The sequence below is a fragment of the Rattus norvegicus genome, chromosome 20 (assembly GCF_021556685.1).
Source record: "Rattus norvegicus strain SHRSP/BbbUtx chromosome 20, alternate assembly SHRSP_T2T, whole genome shotgun sequence".
In the NCBI taxonomy this organism is placed as follows: Eukaryota; Metazoa; Chordata; class Mammalia; order Rodentia; family Muridae; genus Rattus; species Rattus norvegicus.
The window spans coordinates 12,400,365-12,423,762 of NC_141553.1; the positions used below are offsets into that span (position 1 = coordinate 12,400,365).

The 23,398-nt window shown below is 48.1% G+C and overlaps 1 protein-coding gene across 6 annotated transcripts in view; it reads left to right on the forward strand.

The window, feature by feature from the left end:
• Pcbp3 (poly(rC) binding protein 3) overlaps positions 1-23,398 on the forward strand; it is a 263,941-nt gene that overhangs the window by 22,132 nt on the left and 218,411 nt on the right. The gene's annotated exons all lie outside the window — the stretch shown is intronic.

The following is a 23,398-nucleotide window of genomic DNA, read 5'->3' on the forward strand; positions in this document are numbered from 1 at the left end:
TAAGCTTTTAAGTCACCACGGTCTGCGTCCATTTTAGAGAGGAGGCGCCAGAGAGTCTGCAGTTAGGGTTTAATGAAACTGCACTCAGTCTGCCTGGGTGCTTTGCCCTGTTGAGGTTCTGGTCCCACCCGTCCCATCCTAGGCTGTTTGGCAGGCTTGCCTCCTGCCCGCCTCTCTTTGTAGCCATGTGTTACGAATCAGCTGCCCCGACTTATTCTTCTGCTCTACCGGGATAGGAGAGGGGGCTTATGACTGTAGGATTTGGAGAAGTATCCCGCTGGCCTTGGCAGGCGTTGCCGTCAGCAGCACGGGCAGCTCTGAAAAGCAGCATCGAGAAGCGCCAAGCATCCGTTGCTAGTGTTCCGCGTCGGATCCCTCTGTTCCGGGACCCAGGACCGGAGGATCTGAAATCCTTGACCACTCCTGAGAACTTTCCCAGAAACTAAGAAGGTCCAAAGTCCCATGCTTTCAGCTCCTCACAGCCGTCCATCTTCATCATGGCTGCCCCCTGTTATTCCTCCCCGGGCTGTTCTCTGAATCGCCAGTTGCCCTCTCCTCACTGCAGCTGCCACCGCCGCCACCACTGCCGTTACTTCCTCTGTCTTCCCCGAGTTAATGATATGGATCAAAAGTAAGCAAGCAGATCATTCCCAAAAAGCCTTTCAAGGACTTAATGAGGCAGCAGCAGGAAACAGCACAAGATGGCCTCCCAGCTGGCTCAAAGAGTGAACCAGATAGCTTCCGTATTACGCTTTGCTTGTCTTTCATGGGCTTTCTATTGGGACAGGAGGAGCTCTCTCTCCTCCTGTGTGAAAATGGCGTTAGGCACATCTGGAGCAAGTCTCTCTCTCTCTCTCTCTCTCTCTCTCTCTCTCTCTCTCTCTCTCTCTCACACACACACACACACACACACACTATTAATAACTATTCTCAAGAAAGACATAGCAGGACCCCGTAAGTTCCTACCCAGACACCTCAACCCTGGGTATGTAGGTATATTCAATAGATAGGCAGGGGGTTGGGGATTTAGCTCAGTGGTAGAGTGCTTGCCTAGCAAGCGCAAGGCCCTGGGTTCGGTCCCCAGCTCCGAAAAAAAGAAAAAAGAAAAAGAAAAAAAAATAGATAGGCAAGTTAAACATGTGTGTGGCGGCACATGCCTTTAATTCCAGCATTCCAAAGGCAGGTCTCTTGAGTTCAAAGCCAGCCTGGTCTACAGAGAAAGATCTAGGCCAAGCCAGGGCTACATAGTGAGACCCTGTCTCGAAAACAAAAACAGGTCAGGCATTTGTTGATTACAAATCATAAATAATTTTGTTTTGGAATGACTTTTGATATATATATATATATATGTATATATATATCATTTATTAAAGAAGAAAGAATAGTCACATGCCGAGACAATTTATCCCTATGTCAAGAACTGCTGACATGGCTATCCTGCTGCTGCATCTGCTTTGGCCCATAATGTCTGCCTGAGCTGCTGGTCCTAGTGGCTTCTCTGGGCCCTGTGTACAGCTCAGTGTCCTCTGCCTGGTTCCCCTGCAAAGCGGCGTTTAAAGCTGATTTGTATTTTAAACACGGAAGCGCCGTGGCTCCCAGCCCTGCACACCGCATTACGGGCCCTGTCCTGGTTCCATTAGCTAATGACGCTTCTTCTCAGCCTTCATTTGTAGGAGCAGAACTTGGCTGGATTCTCTAAGCTCTCCCTAGTCACGGTGACTCGCTTGCCCCTTGTTTGTCTTCCCCGTTGACAGCAGATCTTTCCCTGGTCTACTTGGCCCCACCCTGGCCTGCTCCTGTCTGAGAAAGACATGATTGCCCTTGACGTGTGCGCTAGTGTTGTTATCCTCATGGGGGAAAGATAGCTAACGGAAAAACGGAAGGAAGGATTTATTTTGGCTTGTGGTTTCAGAGGGCACACCCCATTATAAAGGGGGAAGGTATGACAGAACGGCTAACATCATGGTGTTGAAGTAGAAAGAATGTCTGTTTAATGAGATTTTCTTTCCTCTTTCTCTTTTATCCCATGCATCCCCCTAGCCTATGAAGATAGGATATCCAGGGTGGATTTCAGCTAATCCCTTCTAGAATTCTTATAGACACTCCGAGAAATGTGCCTTACCAATCTCCTAGGTGATTCCATACCTAGCTAAGCTAACAGGAGACCATCACACCTCACCTAGGGTCAAGCTAAGCTCCAGACCTGAGATGAGGGACAAGAAGCAAATTAGCACCTAGGATCCCTGGTGACCATTGGAGCCTTTGGGCTTGTTCAGCACGTTGTAAAATGAGGCAGAAGCTTCCCAGTCTAGGCTCCTGGCTTTCATGAGCCATTGACTGGCAAGTAGGGTTTGTTGGGATTAAGGTGAAGGCACCATGAGGCAATCCTTCTGTTCCTGTCATGTTTGGTCACCTTCCTCAGGGTAAGACATCATGGAGTGCCATAGAGGCTGAACTAGGGAATTCTAGGCCCGCTCATCATGTGACATCCAATGATGAACACTTTTACTGGCTTGGGTTCATTCTAGTTTCTGGGTGGACTTGCATGTGTCTTGATAAAATACAGGAAGGCCGTCTCTACCCCAGCAAATTCCTTTTGAAGATCTGGTTCCTCCCTGCTGCATTCCCTCCTTGCATCAAGGAGGACCTGTCAGGAAAGAGTAGCAGGAAACAGGCTAGAACAATGTTTGTGACTCTACTTCTTGACCCTGGCCTTCCTACAGAGTCAAGTTCATTGTCCTTGCTGGCCTGGGATGTTCGAAACCTCGCCCTCCTAGCTATGGCCTTCTTGCAGAGTCTCACTTGACACCCTTAACACACATTTGCATCCTTAGGCTTTGAGCCTTGGGCTTAGTGAGCCTGCCAGAGTTGGTACCTTGCTGCTTCCTGTGAGATGACTGTTTTCCTAAGGAACCAAGAAGGCAGGTAGCAAGCTGGGAGAAGGTTCTGTCCTCTTGTAGCTCAGATAGAGATAGTGGAAGAACAGACTCAGTAGACCAGTGGAAGAAACTTCCAGATGGCTGAGGTATAGCAGGCTGGATCCCACACCCAGTTAACGTAGGCCTGTGCTGCCAGGATCCTTCTCTCCAGCAGGCCCTGTACATACGACCCCAGTGGCAGTAAGTCTCCACCATGTGACAGGACGCTGTCCTGGGGATGCTTCTCAAGGTCCTCAAGGGTCAGCAGAGAAGCAAAGTTCTTTCTGGGCCTCTTCCACCTGCTGTCCTTGTGTCCAAAGTCTCTCTGAAGGTTGGGGAACAGGGACGAGTCGACTGGGTTTTGCTTATATGGTCACCTGACTTGCTTGTGTATCCCCTGGACTAGAGGGTAATTTGTATCTTTTTTCCCCCTCTTTTGTGGAGAAGTGGGTATCTGGGAGATTCCTAGTGTGATATTGCTCTTCCTGGACTCTTTTTTTAAGAGGAACGGGAGATATCTATTAAGACACATGAGCTTCAAGCTGCTGTCCAGTTGCGTGGATCTTGGCAGTTAAGGACCAGGGTCTCACTCTGTCCAGGAGACACACAGCCAATGCTCGGAGAACCATGTGGCTCTCACAACGAAGCTGCGGTGTAGGTCCAGGACCTCAGGAGCTCAATGAGGTGAGGTGTTTCTGACTCCATGGGCTCCCTCCTTCCAGAAAATATGAAAAAAAAAATCCCTCCGTTTTCCAAATGTGTTGATAAAGAGCAATGTCTTAATATTATATGTGGAATATTCTCTTTGACCTAAACGATGCCCTTTTGTTGTTGTTCTTAAAATGTTAATAGTAATCGCAACACTTGAGAGCATGGGCCCGACCCAGGAGGCATAGGTACTGGTAGGACCCTGGGGACAATGTAAGTAAGGAGTAGGGCATGGCGTATTAGGAGCCATGTGCAGACACTTACGTAGGGAAGACTTGTCATCTGAGTGTGTGACCCATGCAGGGAGTCAACCCTTGTTTGGGGGTGCAAATCCATATCCCCAAGATTAGCTATGGCACGAGGCACTACCCCTCAGCTAGGAGCCAAGAGATTTATATTTGGACCCGTTATCAAATAAGCAGTGGCAGCCTCCAGGATGCGAGTCCCATTGAAAGTCGGTGCTTCCAGGTCTGTCCTTGACCTGAGGCAGACCCATGGCTAATTTCACAGTGAGTTATCACTTGAGAGACTGCTTTCCTCACCCCGTGACTGGCTGGATGTTTGTTCCGGGCCCTGAGCTCCATTTTCCCCTCAGCCCCATTGCTGCATCTCAGGTGTTCCCTGAAATTTGCCAGAGTCCACCCCCACCGCCGTACTTCAGTGGCGCCTTAGACCTGCTCGTTCAGACACGATCAGGTCTACCCACCACTGCAACTGTGGGAGGAAGGAGAGGAGAGAGGGTCACATTCCCGTGCGGATCCCAGGGGACACCATGCCTGCTTCTGGCCTCTGGCCCAGCCGAGTAACGTCACCACTTGGCTCCGGGCCACTCTGCGGACTCTCTGGGCTTCTGCAGCTTCCCTCTCAAGGGCAACCATGGGAACCGTTTCTGAATGGTGCGGCGACCTTGAGAGACTATGTACGGAGGCCCCCTACACATAACTCAAAGTTCTGCCTCAAGGTGTGAGGATTGAGCGGAGGGAGGATGGAAATTGAACGCTGGGTAAAATTCTTGAAGAGTTATCATTCCTGTTCCAAAACGTTCTCCAGAAATCCTTCTGGGAATAGTGTGCAAACATGGACACCAGTAACTGTCCACAGTAACTGTTACTGGGAGACTCGGCCTCAGCCTCATCAAATCTTTGTCAAGATCCTCATGTGAGCCAGTACTCATTCAGTCTCTCATCCACTCATCCACTCATTCATTCGTTCATTCATTTGTTTGTTCGTTCATTCATTCATTCATTCACTCACACATTCTCTTATTCATTCATTCACTTATTTGATCATTCATTCACTTATTCGATCATTCATTCACTTATTCATTCATTCACCTATTCAATCATTCATTCACCTATTCAATCATTCATTCACCTATTCAATCATTCATTCACCTATTCAATCATTCATTCACTTTTCAATCATTCATTCATTCACTTAGTCATTCATTCACTTATTCATTCATTCACTTATTCAATCATTCATTCACTTTTCAATCATTCATTCACTTATTCATTCATTCACTTATTTGATCATTACTCATGTATTTGATCATGTATTCATTCATGTATTCATTCATTCACTCATCCATTCATGTATTCATTCATTCATGTATTTAATCATTCACTCACTCCATTTTTTTCATTCTTTCATCATGCATCCTTGGGGTTGCCCTGTATTGAAACAAACACATCTGAAATATGAATGACTCAAGCACTTTAGTGGTAGTCCAAGATGGGTCTCTGTCTGGTGGGAGTGCCCTAACCCCTCTCCATCTTGCCCATCCTCTCTGTGTCCCCTGGAGAAGGTTGGCAGAGTTTAGTGGGCACAGCTGCTTTCAGGGGTGATAGAGGTTCACAAGAACATTTCCCCTGGAAGGTCTGTCATGTTTCGGTACATATTTCAGTTTCATAATAAATAGACTGAAACTCAGACACGACATTGCTTCTCCTCCGAAGACTGACTTTGTGTAATTATTTCTGTCACCAATCTGAGTTGACACAGTAATTGGGAAACCAGCTGGATACCGTTTCGTAAGGCAAGTTAATTAATCAAATTTTAAACTATTTTTTCCTTCCCCTCTTTTTTTTGAAAATGGGGTTAAAATTAATTAATATATGTGCATGATAAATTTTAAACGCCATAAAGGTGATAAAACTGGAGACGATCTTTCTCTGCTCTGTCTTACACATGTAGTCTTCCAGAAAAATGGTTTGCAGAAACCAAAGAGGATGCATGAGAGAACGTATGAGCCTCCGACCAAAAAGTTAAATAAATGGATGAGATCACACTCTACAACACAGCTCTGTCTTGACATTGAATAAACAGCAACAAGTAAGCATGAACTATTTGGGTTAAACCTAGCTTTTTTTGAACTCTATTTTGTTGTTGTTGTTGTTGTTGTTGTTGTTGTCAGAGGAGGTGTATGACACTTGTGACCAATACTTGTGGCTCTGTCAGGGTTGCTTTCTGTGTTTGGAGCCATGTTCTTAGGTGCATATGAGTTCAACACTGATATGACCTAGAGAGCTACTCTTCTCTTCTTCAACCTTCACGCCATCTACTTTGACTTTGGAGGCTGTCTTGGTGATTTAGCAGCTAGCTCTCCACTGGGTAGTGTTGGCTTAATAAGTCATCACCTTTTCTTTTTTCCCCAATATCGCCATATCCCATGTTCTAAAGAACAGGCTTATACAATTGCAATAGTAGTACACTGTATATGATATAAACACCCCAGGCAAGAAATGAGGAGGAAGTTCTTTCTCCCAACCCCAGGAAGCCCCAGGAAGTAAGTGGTAGGTGTTTTCTACAGATCCTTGGTAGCACTTAATGTGATTTTAGGCCTCACAAAATGCCTTCATAAAGACCTGCCATCGCCTGGCAAAATTGGTTAGGATCATGTACGGCCTTGCCTGAGTTTGTTTTACAGATTACACAAGCAAGCAAAGAGAATCTACTACAGAGCTAACAGTACAGACACTATGGAAGATAACCCAAGAGTTGCCCTTTTTCAAGTGCTATGAAACGTGTGTACCTATACACACACACACACACACACACACACACACACACACACACACACCATTACTTTTTAAATTCTCACCATTTGAAGCTTCAACTTCTTCTGTGCTGGGGGGCTTCTCTTCAGCCTTTGGTGACTGGGTGTGACTGGGAATTTGGAGGATACAAAACTCCTGGAGCTCATTTTAACCGTAGTTCTTTTGATCCTCTTTTCTAGCCACATGTGACTTGCTTTCTGGCCAGTCCCTGTGCTGCTTAGTCTTATGTCAACTTGACACAGGGTAGAGTCATTTGGAACGAGGGAACCTTAACTGAGAAAATGCCTCCACCAGATTGACCAGTGGGCAGGCCTGTGAGGCAATTTCTTGATTAGTGATTGATGTGAGTGAGCCCAGTGCCACCGTTGGGCAGGTGGTCCTGGACGGTATAGGGATGTGGGCTGCATAAACCATGAGGACCAAGACAGTAAGGGACATTTCTCCATGACCTACCTCTGCATCACTTCCTGCCTTGAGTGAGTTCCTGCCTTGCGCACCCTTGATGATGGGCAAGCTGTAAGCCAAAGTAAACCCCTTCTCCTCACGTTGTCTTTGGTCATGCTATTTGACCACAGCAATAGAAACCTTCTCTAAGACAGTCCCTAGAGCATTCCTCTTGTGGTGTCTTCCAGAGGTCAAGCACTCAGCTCTCAGCATGGGAACTGATTTGTAGGCTCAGCAAATTTCTGACAAAACTTCCATGCTGGTGGATGTCTTTGTGTGTGTGTGTGTGTGTGTGTGATGTTCATGAATGCATATGTGTGTTTGTATGTGTGTGTGCAATGTGTGTGCAGGTATGCAATTGTGTGTGGAGGCCCAAGTTTGATGTTAGGGATCATCCATGATTGTTATTTTGCCTCATTCGTTGAGGCAACCCCCTGAGCTCACTGGCATGGCTTGTCTCCCTGGCCAGCTTGCTCTGAGAATCCCTACCTTCCAAGGCTGGAATTGCAGGTGGGCCACTCCACCCTCTTATCATTTTACATGGGTTCCAGGGAATCTGAACTCATGTCATCATATTTGCCTAACAAGTGCTTTAGCCTCTGAAGCATCTCTCCCGTCCCTCGGGCTGGCAAATTTTAAGCCAAATGCTGTGTGGTTGAGTTCGGAGTTGGGAGAAAATGCAGCTTCACGGTGGGACAGTCACCTCTTGATTCCCTAAAGACAGTTGTGTCTGTAGCCTCGGGGTGCTGGTCACATGGGGAATAACTAAAAGCAATGGTATAAACAAAGACTGCCTTTAAGAAAATATACTTGACTTAGTTATATATTCATGTTAACATAGTGCACAGAGGGGACTGGGATTCACAAGTGGCTCCCGTGCCCTTAAAAACTCAACGCAGCTCCTGAGGCTGGCGTGCATCACCCCCAGCACACTGTTCATCTGCATTTTGTTTACCAAGAGTTTTTTTTTGTTGTTGTTCCTGATATATCCTTTCTTTCTTTTTTTTTTTTTGAAGATTGATTTATTTATTTTGTATGAGTACACCGTAGCTGTCTTCAGACACACCAGAAGAGGGCATCAAATCCTATCACAGATGGTGGTGAGACCCATCCCCCACATGCACCTAGACCTCTAAACTCAGGACCTCTGGAAGAGCAGTCAGTGCTCTTAACTGCTGAGCCATCTCTCCAGCCCCTACACTCTTTCAACCGGCAGATTTTGTTTCGATTTATTTTCTAGAAGTTATTTACTGGTACATGTGAGACATGGGCCAGGTTGGGACACCCTGAGACAAAGACGGGCCCTGGGTACCAGATGGGAAGGTGAGGGTGTTTAGAGGGGCTAACCCATCTGTGCTGCCTCAGACCATTGTGGGTGTGAGTGGCACCCACACAGATGCAGGCTTCACACCCAGCATGTGACATCACACACACACACACACACACACACACACACACACACACACACACACACACACACACGAAGCATATTTTCTAGCCTCTCACCCACACGTCCATGCTCCCAAACACACACACGCACAGTACTTGCTACACTACCCGTACCCACAATCCCCCCTTTACACGTCTTCATACTCACGTGCACTTCATCTCCAGCCCTCCTCCCTCACACATGCACCCTGTATGCTGCCCTCACAGATCACCACAGACCAGGTGGCAAAGAAACAGAAGTGTATGTTCTCTCAGCCCTGTCATCTGCCCAAGCAGTGGATGGGATGCCTACTCTGAAGGCAGCAGGGAGGCTCCTCCCTGCAGGATCCCGCCCCTAGGGCTGCTGCTGTGGTTCTCAATGTCCCTACCCAGCAGCCACATCTGCTTATCCTCTTCTGCCTTCTTACCTTAGATCTCAGCTACCTCCTCTCTTCACTTACGTCAATGTTGTCATCTTTACTCCAGGAGGACCCTTTGTAACTCAGCACCCACAAAGATTTCTAAATGAGAGGACATCTACAGGTTCTAGGTGCCTGTGGGGGATGGGGCGCTGCTACTTAATCCAGGACACACTTCACATCCATTTGTATCTTACACAACACTTACCTCCACTCTGAACACAAACCCCACAACTCACACCCCTGGCCTGTACCCCTAGGTGCCCCATATCCCATTCAACCCATCCCCGTTCCCCACTTTCAGCCATCAGCTGCTTCTCATGGCCTCCCCAGTCCAAGATAAGATCTGAAAACTGAGAAGCCCTCACTGTTGTGGAAACCATGTGGGGACCAGGCAGAGCCAGGCTAACGTGGGCTGCTGGACCCTAGGGGCTGAGATGAAGCCTGGTGAAGGAGGATCAGAGGGGGAAGCCCCCTTTCCCTGGGTCCCTCCTTTGTCAGCACAGGGACACCCCAGCTGTTGCTAAGGTCCTGAAGCAGCTAAGGCCTGGTTCCTTTAGTACAGGGTCACCGATCTTCCCTGACTCCTGCTTTCTATGGAATGTGTGTGTCCGTGCCTGACATGAGGTTGTTAAGGCTGGCCCTGTGCTTTGTGTATTCAGATGCTGAGTTCTGCGCCCCGAGATCAAGTTGCAGTCTGGGCATGGGCATTGCACTGACCAATGTCCTGTAAAGAATGTCCCCCAGTAATCTCTGATAAAAGGCTAGAGCCTGTGACTGGGCAGGAGAGAGAGGGAGGAAGGCGGGACTTGAGATCAAGTAAGGGGTCTCAGGTGGGGATCATGAGGCGAGGAAGAGAGAGAAGGAGGTCACCATGAGGCAGGATGAATCATGTGGATGGACCACAAGCAGGTAGCCTATGGGAGTTGGCAAGTAATGGGGCATTTATCTTGTTATTAATAGCCTAACCGAGTTATAATAGTCCCAGAGGGGTTGGGGATTTAGCTCAGTGGTAGAGCGCTTGCCTAGGAAGCGCAAGGCCCTGGGTTCGGTCCCCAGCTCCGGAAAAAAAAAAAAAAAAAAAAAAGAACCAAAAAAAAAAAAATAGTCCCAGAACCTGCCCAGCTTAGCTTAGTAGCTTGTTCATAGATTCTGGTATCTCTGTGTTGTTTATGCGGGAGCTAAACAGGAAAGAGTAGGGCAGAACCTCTCCCATAAACTTACTGCAAATACAAAGTAGTAAGGTTAATGAGGGACAGCTGCTGGCACAGCTGAGGACTTCAGCAATCAGGGCTCCTGTGACCCCTGGGTGTTGAAGCTGTGGATGGGGGAGGGGAGGCACAACGATCACAACGTGATAGCCAGTGGACAGGAAGCCCTGAATCAGCCTCAGAGTGTCACAGACCTGGTAGGGGAATGCCTCGAAACAGAGGAAGAGGCAGACATGCCTTGTCAGTTCGTCTCAGACAAGTGGAGCCTTAGGTAGAATAGAACGACGTTACAGTGGCTCACTTTGGTCTCCGCGGTCATGGGTTCCGATTCAGTGGCCCGTGCCAGTCTCCACATCGTGTGTCCTATTAACATACCTTTTCTTCTCTTCGGCTGTCGAACCCACTGCAGATTCACTCTCTCTCCCTCTGCATATATCTTGGGCAAGCACATGCCCAACTTCCTGCTTTTCCTGGTTTGACTGTTTAAGAAGGTGGGGGCCAGAGAGGCTATCACTTCACATTCCAGGCAGTTGTGAGATGCCCAGTGTTGCCTAATGCCTGAGGAAGCCAGAAGAGGGCATACAGATCTTTTTGGAGCTGGAATCACAGGCAGGTAGGGGCTGCTAGGTGTGCTAGGAACTCTACAAGAGCAACAAGTGCTTTTAACTACTAAGCCTATCTCTCCCACTCTTCCGTGTTATTGGCTCCTCCCCTGTGCTCTTGACTCCTCCCCTTGCTCTTGACTCCTCCCCCTTACTCTTGACCCCTTCCCCTGTGTTCTCGACTCCTCCCCCTGTATTCTTGACTCCTCCCCTGTGTTCTTAACTCCTCCTTCTGTGCGATCTTTTTGTCCAGGAGAAGTAACGCATGCTGTCCCCTCTAGGGCACTGGGGGTGGATGACCCATAGACCTCTTTCCGTTTTTGAATTCTGCCTTTTATTCCACAGTAACAATGCTCAAGCCGCTATAATCTTCGTAAGACTTTGGATTTCCTATAAATCTTATAGAGAGCTCACTCAAGCCCTAAATATTGTTATGAAGCCTTTAATCTCATGGCACTAGCCAATGAGACACTTCTGAGATATTTCCGAAGTCTCCATAGAAGATATGGAAGCCACATCCAAGTCAAGATCGTTGACCAAAGGCTTCAGTTGATTTGAGATGTTTGCTATGAGGTCTTCTCTTACTTTAAGAACACTCTGGTATCAGGAAAAGTTAGATGACAATTTCAAACTCAACCAAATGTTGACTGTTTGTTTAAAGTTTTACTTAAAGATTTAAAAATTCTTTAGTGAGGCTGGAGAGGTTTTCTCGATAATTAAGCTCAAAGCTGCCTGTCACTCTAGTTCTAGGTGACCTGATGTCCTCTTCTTGCTGCCATGGGTACCGAGCACACACGTGGTACACAGACACAAATGCAGGCACCCACACATATACATAAGATAAAAATAAATATTCTAAAAGTCCTATATTATTTTATTTATACAGACCAGTATACAGACTCAAAGGGATTTTTTGTTGTCTGTTCTCTCTCTCCCTCTTTCTGTTTTTCTCTCTCTTCTTCCTTTCCTCTCCCGCCTCTCTTTCTCTTCCTCTCTCCCTCCCTTCCTCTCCCCCTCCCTTCCTTCCCCCCTCTCCCTCCCTTCCTCCTTCTCTCCCTCCCTCTCTCTCTTTCCCTCCATCTTTCCATCTCTCTCTCCCTTAGCCTCTGTCTCCCCTTCCCTCTCCTCAGATCTGAGTCTCCCTGGAGGCCTGACTCTCAGTGCTGCAGCCTCTCAAACAAGGTGGCCCTTCCTCAGTGAGTGAACATCCTTCTCTATTTATAATTTGATGAGTTCTTGGTAGTTGGTGGGAACTTTAGGAGGAGGGCCTAGTAAGAGAAAGTAGGTCATCGTCTGTGTCTTTGAAGGACCTGTCTTGGCCCTACCTCCTTCCCTGCTTGCTACTTTTCTGTCACGTGAGCGAGCGGAAGAGCCTTGCTCCCGTGTTCCCTGTTATGATGCTCTGCTTGTCCTGAGTCGGGAACAGTGGAGCCAGCTGCTGACCAGCGAACTTTTCAGGGATTTTGTCGCATGGTGGAAAATAGCTAGCATGCTCTCTTTCTCCCTGTCCTTTTCCTTTCTCTATCTTTGTCCTTCCCAGTCCCTGTCTAACTGTCTGTCCGTCTGTGTCTCTGTCTCTCTCTCTTTCTCTTTGTCTGTCTCTCCCTCCCTCCCCCCCACCCCCATTCCTATTTTTCTGTCTCTTTGTCTCTTTGTCTCTTTTCTTCCCCAGCCCTGTTTTTCTCTTGAATTCTATCCTGCAGATTCTCCAACCACCTGGCGATCCCGGTTCAAAGCTGCCCATTGTCTCCCGTCTAAGAGACAATTGGCATACTTTGTCCAGATTTGTACTTGTTTAAAGAGAGAGGAAATCTGGACCCAATTATTCCATTACGGCTATTAGTGGAAGTCACAGTTTTAGTTTAATTACAGACATTTTTGTCTTGCTGGTTTTTTGAAAGGTAATTTCGGAATAAAGGATTCTCCATGAAAAGTTATTTTCTCACAGACCTTTGGGGTTGGGGGGGGGAGTACTATTTCATGACTTTCTGTGTTGTTTAACAGACACTTAATTGTTATTTAATTAAATTATCTTTGGTTCTTCTTTCTAGCTGCTTTTAGACTCTCTTTGTCTTTGAAAAAAATTCCAGTCTTGCTTGGATATATCTAGGCGTGGCTTGTTCCTTTTTACATTCACTGAAGCTTTAGGGTCTGACTGGCACCTGGGGCTTTTTTTCTCCCTCCAGCTCTTCCCCATCACCTCAGCTCATTCCATCTGTTCTCTCCTTCTAATTAATCTCAGCCACCTCCACAGATCCTTGATCCCCAAGGCGCTCTCTCTGACACGAGGTACTTCTCATCTCCATCCTCTGTGCTATGGACTGGCGGCCTTTGTTGTTATCGTTTGGGTATGAAATGTCCTCTACAAGTTAATGGCTTTCCTCAGCTGCTGGAGCTGTTTGGGGAGGCTGTGGAAACGTTAGGAGGTGTGTGGCCTGGGTCAATGGAAGGTCGTATGGGCCTAGTTCTGGTTGAGCAGGCTGGCATCTGACTAGTATGATGGTGGTGTAATGGGTTCCTTTAGTGTCCTGTGGCCATAGCCACAGCTGTCCCAGATGCCACCCTTTCCCTGCCAAGAGGGGCTGTGGGCTGTCTCTCCCTCGTTTCTGTAAGGCGTTCTGTCACAGAATGAGAAATTGACCGGTATCCAGCATGGTCAGACTTCATGTGTATCCGGGTGGGATTTGTTGCTGTCTTTTTCAATGGTTTCAGGTCCACCCTTCCTTTTCTTTTTCTTTCTTTCTTTTTAAAAGATTTATTTATAGGTAAGTACACTACTGCTGTCTTCAGACACACCAGAAGAGGGCATCAGACCCTGTTACAGATGGTTGTGAGCCACCATGTGGTTGCTGGGAGTTGAACTCGGGACCTCTGGAAGAGCAGGCAGTGCTCTTAACCGCTGAGCCATCTCTCCAGCCCCCAGCCATCCTTTTCGTAGTCCTAACTTTGTGTCTGTGTCTGCTTCTTGGTTTTGATGCTCTCCCATTTATCTAGTTTTAGTCCCTTCCCTTCCCTTCCCTTCCCTTCCCTTCCCTTCCCTTCCCTTCCCTTCCCTTCCTTTCCCTTCCTTTCTCTTCCCTTCCTTTCTCTTCCCTTCTCCCCCCTCCTCTTTTTCTCCCCCTCCTTTTCCCTCTCCCTCTCCCTCCCCCCACCTCTCTTGGACAGGGTCTCATGCATCCCAGGCTGGCCTTGAACCTGCTATGAGCTACCACACTCAGTCTCTGGGGTCCTGAAGTCCTAACCCAGGGTTTCCCCCATGCTGGGCAGGTGCTTTACCAGCAGAGCCACACCCCCAGCCCAGTACCTTTTCTTGTTTATTAATCATCTTTTCCAGAGGACACTGGCAGCTCAGGGTCACGATGAGCCGCTTTCTGGTTCTGTCTTGGGGTTCTGGGAGGTGACTCAGGCCTCACGCTGGCTGCCAGAGCAGGCTCTTGCTTTCTGTTTTTAACTTCTCCTGACCACTCAGCTGGGTCTGAAGTGAAGGCTACTTCTGAGGGTTTCGTTCTTTCAGGTCAGATGTCTCTATTCAAGGTCCCTGTGGGTTCCCCGACTCACTGTTGTCTTTTGAAATCAGGATGCCTGTTCCCAAGAGTCCTTGAACCTCTGAACTCTGTTTCTTTAGGTGCTTTGGGAACTCAACTGTTTTCTTTTCTCGAAGCTGCTCCGTCAAGCTTTAGAAACTGGGAACAGTTTGTCTGCCATGATAAGTCAGCAATTCTCTGTTGGGATGACGTGTCTGAGAGTTAACTTGTCAATGGACAACTAGAGATTGTTTCTGGAAAATGTCCTTGCCTCCGATTCCCCGCTGTAGGGATAATGTAGAGAGATGGATTCTGTCCTCAGAACGTATCTAGGGAGTCGTCAGGGGTCCTGCAGGTCCTGGACCTGTAACATTACTGCCCTCACCTCTTTTACATGCTGGACAGTGGAACTCAAGAGGCAAGGTAGTATTAGGGTTAGAGCCCAGACCCAGCAAAAGGCCATGAGCTCTGCCTGCTACTTGACGAGAAGCAGTGTCAAGGGGAGGAGATCCAACCACACCATCTGCTAGACCAGTGGTTCTCAACCAGTGAGCCAAGACCCCTTTGGGGGCTCAAAAGACCCTTTCACAGGGGTCACATATCAGACATTCTGCATATCAGATATTTGCATTATGATTCATCCCAGTAGCAAATTACAGTTAGGAAGTAGCCACAAACATAATTTTTGAGTCTCCACATAATTTTTGGGGTCACCACAAACTGAGGAACTGTATTAAAGCGTTGGAGCATGAGGAAGGTTGAGAATGCTGAACTAGACCTTAGATGAGATCTGGGCCCCAGCTACTACAATCTGGAGCTTGGCACCTGCTTGGCCATTCAGAAGCTCTTGGGCACCTCACCCCATTGTGGGCCTCATAGGATGCAACTGTACTCGGGATGCTACATTCTGGGGTTGCAGGACAAAACCCATTTCCCTATTCCTACTGGGGGATCCTACTCTGGTGTCCATTGGAGACCTTTAAGCCTGTGAGGATGTCTCCCCAATCTTTGTTATGAACTTTCTACCTCTGAGCTACAGAAGCTGCAAATACACATGTTCAGTGCCCTACTCTTTCCCCGTTAACTGTAAAGCTGTGCTTGGAGCTGGGACTCTGTAGAGATATCATAAGCCTCACCAAATGGTAGGCAGGCTCTGGTCGGGGGACTTAGAGGCAGAAGCTGATAAGGATAGGGGCTCTGACTGCACCCACCACTGTGAGGTTGTCAAACATGATGATCTTTGTTGATCAGGTCTGAGTCACACACTGTCTCTCCTTGCCACACTTAGCTTTGCAAGGCTTTGAAGGTTTCTATGGACCTATAAATGTGTCTATCCCCTTCAGATTGGCCACTTTGTTTTCTGTATTCGGAGACTGCTATCTGCAAACTCCTTAATGTTTTCCTGTAGAACAATGGCCCAAGCCCATCCAGCCCCCTAGTTCCCAGGGGTCCTGGCCCTGCCCTACACCTGTGTGATGACGCATGTCCCCTCTGCCCCCTACCTGTGTGGTGCGTGCCTGCTCTGCTCCCACCTGTGTGATGCCTTCTCTGCTCCCACCTGTGTGGTCCATGCCTGCTCTGCTCCCACCTGTGTGGTGCCTGCTCTGCTCCCACCTGTGTGATGCCTTCTCTGCTCCCACCTGTGTGGTCCATGCCTGCTCTGCTCCCACCTGTGTGGTGCCTGCTCTGCTCCCACCTGTGTGGTGCCTGCTCTGCTCCCACCTGTGTGGTGCCTTCTCTGCTCCCACCTGTGTGGTCCATGCCTGCTCTGCTCCCACCTGTGTGGTCCATGCCTGCTCTGCTCCCACCTGTGTGGTCCATGCCTTCTCTGCTCCCACCTGTGTGGTCCATGCCTGCTCTGCTCCCACCTGTGTGGTCCATGCCTTCTCTGCTCCCACCTGTGTGGTCCATGCCTTCTCTGCTCCCACCTGTGTGGTCCATGCCTTCTCTGCTCCCACCTGTGTGATGCATGCCCGCTCTGCTCCCACCTGTGTGATGATGCCCACATCATCCCCCCCTATCCCCACCTGTGTGATGTGTCCAGCCCTCCTCTTGCTCACACCTCCTCCTCACACCTTCTTGTCAGGACATGTGTCCTGCCCAACACAGTCTCACAGTCCTCACCTTTTAGCGGAAACACGGTTCTTTGCATTTTAATCAACGACATGCCTCAAGCTCATAGCGCTTCTGTTTGGTTTCCCCACGAGTTCTCTGTTCCTCGGTCTTTGGAGTTGGTGACTCTTATTCCATGCATATCCTCTTGGATTTGGCCTGTTACGAATCATGATTCTTTCAGTGGTTACCCCTGGGACTGGGTTGGAACAGCTTTAGTTTGGTGTAAATTACTCCTATCTTCTCAGGCCGGATCCCCCAAGGACCGTGGACTCTTCAGCTAACATTCTCCCACGTTTTAATTTTGCCATCCCCTCTGGGGTTTGCTTCTGCTTGCCTCTCCGCCTTCCCTTGCTTTGCCTCCCTTCCTTCCCCTCAAGCCTATGTCTGGGACTCACTTCCTCCTTCAGAGCAGGTTGGCTATCAGTGATAACATGGTGGTCTCTTCACAGCTGTTTCTCTCTTTCCTTCTGTCTTAGTCAGGGTTTCTATTCCTGCACAAACATCATGACCAAGAACACTTCCACATTGCTATTCATCACCAAAGGAAGTCAGGACTGGAACTCACACAGGTCAGGAAACAGGAGCTGATGCAGAGGCCATGGAGGATCTTACTTTCTGGCTTGCTCAGCTTGCTTTCTTATAGAACCCAAGACCACCAGCCCAGGGATAGTACCACATACAATGGGCTGGGCCCTCCCACCCTTGATCACTAATTGAGAAAATGCCTTACAGCTGGGTCTCATGGAGGCGTTTCCTCATGGGAGGCTCCTTTCTCTGTGATAACTCCGCTGGTGTCAAGTGGACACGCAAAACCAGCCAGTACACCTTCCTTGATTTCCATTTTGTGATCCTTGGCATCCCTTCCCTCCTTCCCTCCCTCCTCCTTCCCCTTCCTTCCCTTCTTCCCCTTCCTTCCCTCCCTCCTTCTCTCCTTCCCTCCTTCTCTTACTCCTTTCTTCCCTCCCTTCCCTTCCCTCCCTTCCTTTCCTTTATTCCTTCCCTCCCTCTCCCCTTCTCCTTCCTCCCCTCCCTCTTTCCCTCTCCCTCTCTTCTTCCTTTCCTCCCTCTTTCCCTCCCTTCATTCCCTTCCTTTATTTTTCCCTCCCCTTCCTTCCCTCCCTTTCTTCCTCCCTCCCTTTTTCTCTGTTCCTTCCCTTCCTCCCTCCCCCTCTCCTCCCTCTTTCTCTCTCCTTCCTATGGTACTGAGGATTAAACACAGGGTTTCAGAGAATGCTAGGTAGTACACTGTGACTGTGCTCTATTCCCAGCCTTTTCTTCTTCTTTTTTTTTTTTTTTTTGGTTCTTTTTTTCGGAGCTGGGGACCGAACCCAGGGCCTTGCGATTCCTAGGTAAGCGCTCTACCACTGAGCTAAATCCCCAGCCCCCAGCCTTTTCTTCTTATTAAGAAAACAAAGCACAACCTTATAAGCTATCAAGACCTGAATTAGATCTCTAGGACTCACATAGCAGAAGCAGAGAACAGACTCCTGTAAGTTGTCCTCCCACCTTAGCATGCACGCCATGGTGTGTGCGTGTGTGTGCACACACACAGGGAGGGACATACAGATGCACATCCAAGATAAATAAATAAAAATTAATAATACAAAAATTCAAGACAAGATCTCGTTGACTTTTCCAAGGTTGGCTTTGAACTCGCTCTGTAGCTCAAGTTGGTCTTGAGAATCTGATCCTTTCTCTTTGGCCTTTCACATACCTGGACTGAGAGGCCTGCACCACCAGGTATTGGAACCAGTCGTCACCAGGTCTGGATTGCTGGTCCTTTCTGTTAAAAGACTTCTTGTGATGTGTGTGAAACCTTAGGCTCACCCATGTCGTCTGCATGGAATGATGGCATTTACACCTAGGGAAGGAAATTCTTGGCCAACAAATGGCCAAGGACTCTGGAAGGGTAGGATTTGGCTATCCCACCCAGTTCCCCATTCCACTCAGTTTCTACCTTGTGCATCTCTGGCTCTTGACCCAGACTCTACCTTCCCCTCTCCTGGTCCTCCCGGTCCTCCACACCTTGATGCTTAAACTTAGGTCTCCCCTCTGTGGTTCAGCCTCAAGTTTTGTTGTCAGGGCTGATGGTCCTGCCTCAGGGCACAAGGTCCTCCAGTCAGCTCATCATCCTTGTCTTCCCGGTCTTTCAGGCCTCAGTCCTAAAAATTCCCATTGCTTTAGGAAGTCTCCGCTGTTTTCAAGTGGACAAGTTTCTCCAGCTTTTCTCGTTCTGACAGGTGAGCTGGTCAGCCTCTGTAGACAGACCCACACCTATGGAAACTTGGGTTGCTTAGTGGTGTGTAGTGAATTCCATTTGGCCCCTGTGTGCATGCGTGTGTGCATACCTGTGTGACTGTGTGTGTGTGTGTGTGTGTGTATGTGTGTGTGCACACACATTTAAATGATTGGTGTGGAGGGATAATATGCTTACCCAGGTGATCCACTGTGCTTTCAGTGAATCCTGTTTTCTCTGCAGACTCCCATCGAGGTTGAGCATCCAGGATTCCACCGGCCATTGTCTGAGCCCCTAGATGTGTTCTAGAGACTTAAGGACAGTGTAGACAGAAAGGAGTGGGCTGTGCTCACTGTGGTGTATGACAGTCCCACTGTCCTCTCCAGGGGACTGAATCTCACAGTGACAGCAGGCTCTGTCGGTCTCCTGGAGCCAGGGGTAACAAGGGTTGTCACTTCAGTTGGGGAGGCTCCATGGCTGTCTGTTGAGCCTGGTATGTACTGCAATCCGGGGAGAAGCATGCCTGGCATCTTCGCAACTTCGAAGCAGAACCCTGTGGGCAAGGGCCGGTTCCTCAGACAGACCTTCTGCACTGCTCGTGCCCACCCCACAAACATCTAATTTAAAGCATTCGAAGGCAACGCCTTAAAGACACAAAAGCCTAGAAGAAGCAGGCTTCTGCTTGGCAAGACAGGTCATTCTAATCCGAGTGGAAGCTACTCATCCCGCTCTCCGAAGGAGTAGCAGCCGACAAGGACAGGCTGTGCATTCGTATCCCGTTCTGAGAGTGCTCTCTCAGGTCTCTGGGGGGAGAAGGACCCATGAAATATTCAGAGCGTAAGTGAATAAAACATACAGGACCTAGGTGTGTGCAAGGGCAAGCTCTAGGTCTCTGGAAGCCTCTGAGGCGCAGAGAATGTGCTGGAAGGGACGACCAAGCTCTCCGTTCCTACCTGGAATGTGTGGGAGAGGAACCAGGCACTGACTGTAACAGGTACATCCTGGCAGGCCACAGTTTTGCTGATGGGGCAGGGGGCTGACCCCATCCATGCCTGCCAGGACCACAGCACGCAGTTTCAGACCCTTTCACTGTGTCCCCGTGTCATGGCGGACCTAGATCCAGGTGTTCTATGCAGTCATCTACTGCTGGCTCATGGGCAGTGCCAACAGCCAGGGGTGTGAAAGCTGAGGCAGTTCAGAGTCTAGAGAACCATCCTGCCCTGAGGTGAGTGTCTCTACATCTTCTGGGCAGACATCAAACTGTTACCCCTCCCCCCCAGTTACCTCCACCTTTTGTAGCATCCCGTAGAGGAGAAACATCCATCAAAGGGGAAGACAAGCGTATTTTGGAAAATAATTCGGCATGGTTTTCTGTTTCTTTAACATATGCCCCTTTTGCTAGTGAGTGCACAAAAACCCACAAGTCAGTCTGGCATGCAACGTGAGGCGTCCATCTTACTGATAGACCTATATTCATGGGCAGCTTTTTGTATAAACATGCAAAGCCCAGGGAGCTATATGGGGCTTCTAGCTGTCATCTGTGGGGCAAGAAAGCTGACTCAGGACCCAGGACCTCCGGGCATCTATAAGAGCAGGGCACATGGCTCCTGCTAGGTTTGCCCTCACATTCCAAGAGGTCATGTCCCGTCTGGAGTCAGACATCTCTGAAGTGGAAACTTTCAGTTTCTTTTTAAAGACTTAATTGTGTCATGTGATGTCATTCTGGAGGTTGCCTGATGAAAGGGCGTGTGATGCTTTGCTGGAGCAGATGCTTGGCGGGGGGTGTGGTGTGATGTTTGAAAAGAGTGTAAGGATAACCTAAAAGATGGCGGACAACACTCTGGCATTGGTTCTCCTTGCAACGCTTTGCTGGTCTTCATTAGGCATCACTGAGGCTGGTCTTCCCTGACCTCACTCTTGCATTGGTTCACCTTGCTTTCTTGGCTGATCCTTGCTTGTCATGACTTCCTAGAGAGAAATCATGCAGAGAACCTCTGGTAGTCTTCTGGCTGCTTCTCGACATTTCCGTGGACTCGTACTAATTGGCAGAGCTTCATGGTTTCTTCTGGATCCAGATGCTGCTGATTTGTATTTGGTGTAGAATACAGGTCTTCTGACAAGGAACGTTGAAATTACCCCCAAAGAGCTACTTTTTTTTTTGCCCATTAACATAAAAGTTTATTGTTGGGTTCTCAATTACATTCCATTAATTTATATATATGCACATATTCCAATACCATCTTACTTGTAGCTTTGCAGTAAAGATAGAGAATATAATATAATCCCTCCAAAATTGTTATTGTTAAGGTATTTTAGCCAAGTATATTTATATGCAAATTTTAGCATCAGCTAGTCTTATTTTATTTTATTTATTTATTTTTATTAACTTGAGTATTTCTTATTTACATTTCGAGTGTTATTCCCTTTCCCGGTTTCCGGGCAAACATCCTCCTAGCCCCTCCCCCGCCCCTTCTTTATGGGTGTTCCCCTCCCCACCCTCCCCCCATTGCCTCCCTCCCCCCAACAATCACGTTCACTGGGGGTTCAGTCTTAGCAGGACCCAGGGCTTCCCCTTCCACTGGTGATCTTACTAGGATATTCATTGCTACCTATGAGGTCAGAGTCCAGGGTCAGTCCATGTATAGTCTTTAGGTAGTGGCTTAGTCCCTGGAAGCTCTGGTTGCTTGGCATTGTCAAAGAGCTACTTCTAAATAGGTCCACAAACCCCATTTCCTATTAACCCTTCTTTTCCCCTACATCCAATGGGTGATGGGCTAGAAGGAAGGTTGAGGCATTAAAGAACCACAATTAAAATAGGTCTAAAAGAATCTAAGCCTACACATCTCCCTCCATGGCCTTTCCTCTTTTCTTCATTCCATCTTGTAGCTATGTCACAAAGCCCCAGCCTATCATACCAATGTGGAGCGTGTGCCCCATTCACCTGTATTCCAAGAGCATAACTTGGTTAACATCAGATGCTGGACCAATCCTAGAGCTTCTTGCTTGGAGAAAGGGGCCGGTAACTGAATGATGTGCTTTGAAATCCCTGACATTCTCCACTTCTAGGTCCTCATCATTCATCGAGTTTGCTCCAGCCCGAGCTACATCCCTTTTCTTTCAGAGTTACCTCCCTCATTTACAGAATCCCATAGTGGGGGAAAACAGTGACAGAAGACAAGACAGGTATATTTTGGGAAATAATATGGCACAGTTTGTGTGGTGAGAGCTGGGTGATAAACCCTGGATGGGAGGAAATAGCTGGACCATCTTTATCCTCCCTCTGACCTCACAAAGATACAAAGGTGGCCATCTTTGTCCACTTACATGCATAACTGCCTTAGGGAAGGACCTATAATCTTGTCCAAGTCACTTCTAGGGCAAGAGAGGCTGTGTCACTATTCCTGAGGACCTTAATATTTTTCCAGAGACAGTAATAGCTGAAGAGGATATTGTTGTTGTTTGTTTGTTTGTTGTTTTTAACCCATGAGTCCTAGCTCTCCCATCTCTTTTGGACTCCAAAGGTGGTCTGACCTTCCCTCAGGAACCATCAAGATTTGCAGGTTGGGGGCTGAAGAGACGGTTCAGTGGTTAAAGCATGTGTGCTCTTGCAGAAGACCTGAATCTGACTCCCAGCACTCAAGTCTAGTGCCTCACAATAGCCTGCAGTTCTAGCCCTATGGGTAGGAACATCTCTGGCTTCTGCGGGCACCCATATTTACATGCACATACCCACACATAGGCTCTCACATACACATAATTAAAAGTAATTAAAATGAGCTAGCCATTAAATGCCTTTAATCCCAGAACTCAGGAGACAGAGGCAGGTAGGTGGATCTTCATGAGTTTGAGGCCAGCCTGGTCTACAGAGTGGGTTCCAGGTGAGACACAGTCTCAAAACAGAAACATAAATCTTATAAACGAAAATCTGTGGTTTTGTGAGGCAAGGGCTCTGTGGCAAAGACCTGGCAGAGAGGGGGGTAGGGAGGGATACCAGAGGAGTGTCCTAGGTCTGCTGCATCATACCTGTCCTAAGGCTCAACTATTCCAGTCATTATAAATTCCTGAGAGAAATAACATCATGTGTTCATAAGAAAGACTTGTGTAATGAGAACTTCGGTTTCTTTAAAAACCCAGTTGTGTTTGTTTTAATCCCAAGTGTGGGACGAGAGGCTGCTTCACAGCAGGTGATTGTGATTTGCCTCGTGCACTAGCAGGGGTGTGACTTTTGCCAGCTGCAGATGGTGTAATTCTGGGAGCTCTGGAGAGAGTATAAATTAGAGAGTCCTGAGGGGGCCTATAGTGGCTGCTGATCCATCTCCCCTGCTGTTCTCCCTGCCTTCTCCCCCTGCTCACTCCCCCTGCCCACATCCCTGCCTACTCTCCCTGCCTGCTGCCCCTGCCTGGTCCCCCTGTGGCTCCCTCTCCTGCTGCTGGTTTGTCCAGCTGCTGTGTTTGCTGGCTTACAGGTTTGATGTTGTTGATTTGCTTGACTGCTGGGTATTCTGATGACAACGATGGAAGATTGGACTTGCCCCAAGAAACCCAACACTACTAATCAGCAGGAAGTAGCCTGTAGAGGTCTATGCCCCCCTTTCCCCTCTAACCTTCTTTCTCTCCTACCTAGAGTTGGGGGTTTAGAAAGGATCATGGTGTAATAAGGGTTGGAAGGGAGGAAGAGGTAATAGAACAGAATAAAATAGTAAACAAAACAAACAAAAACAACAGACTTGTTCA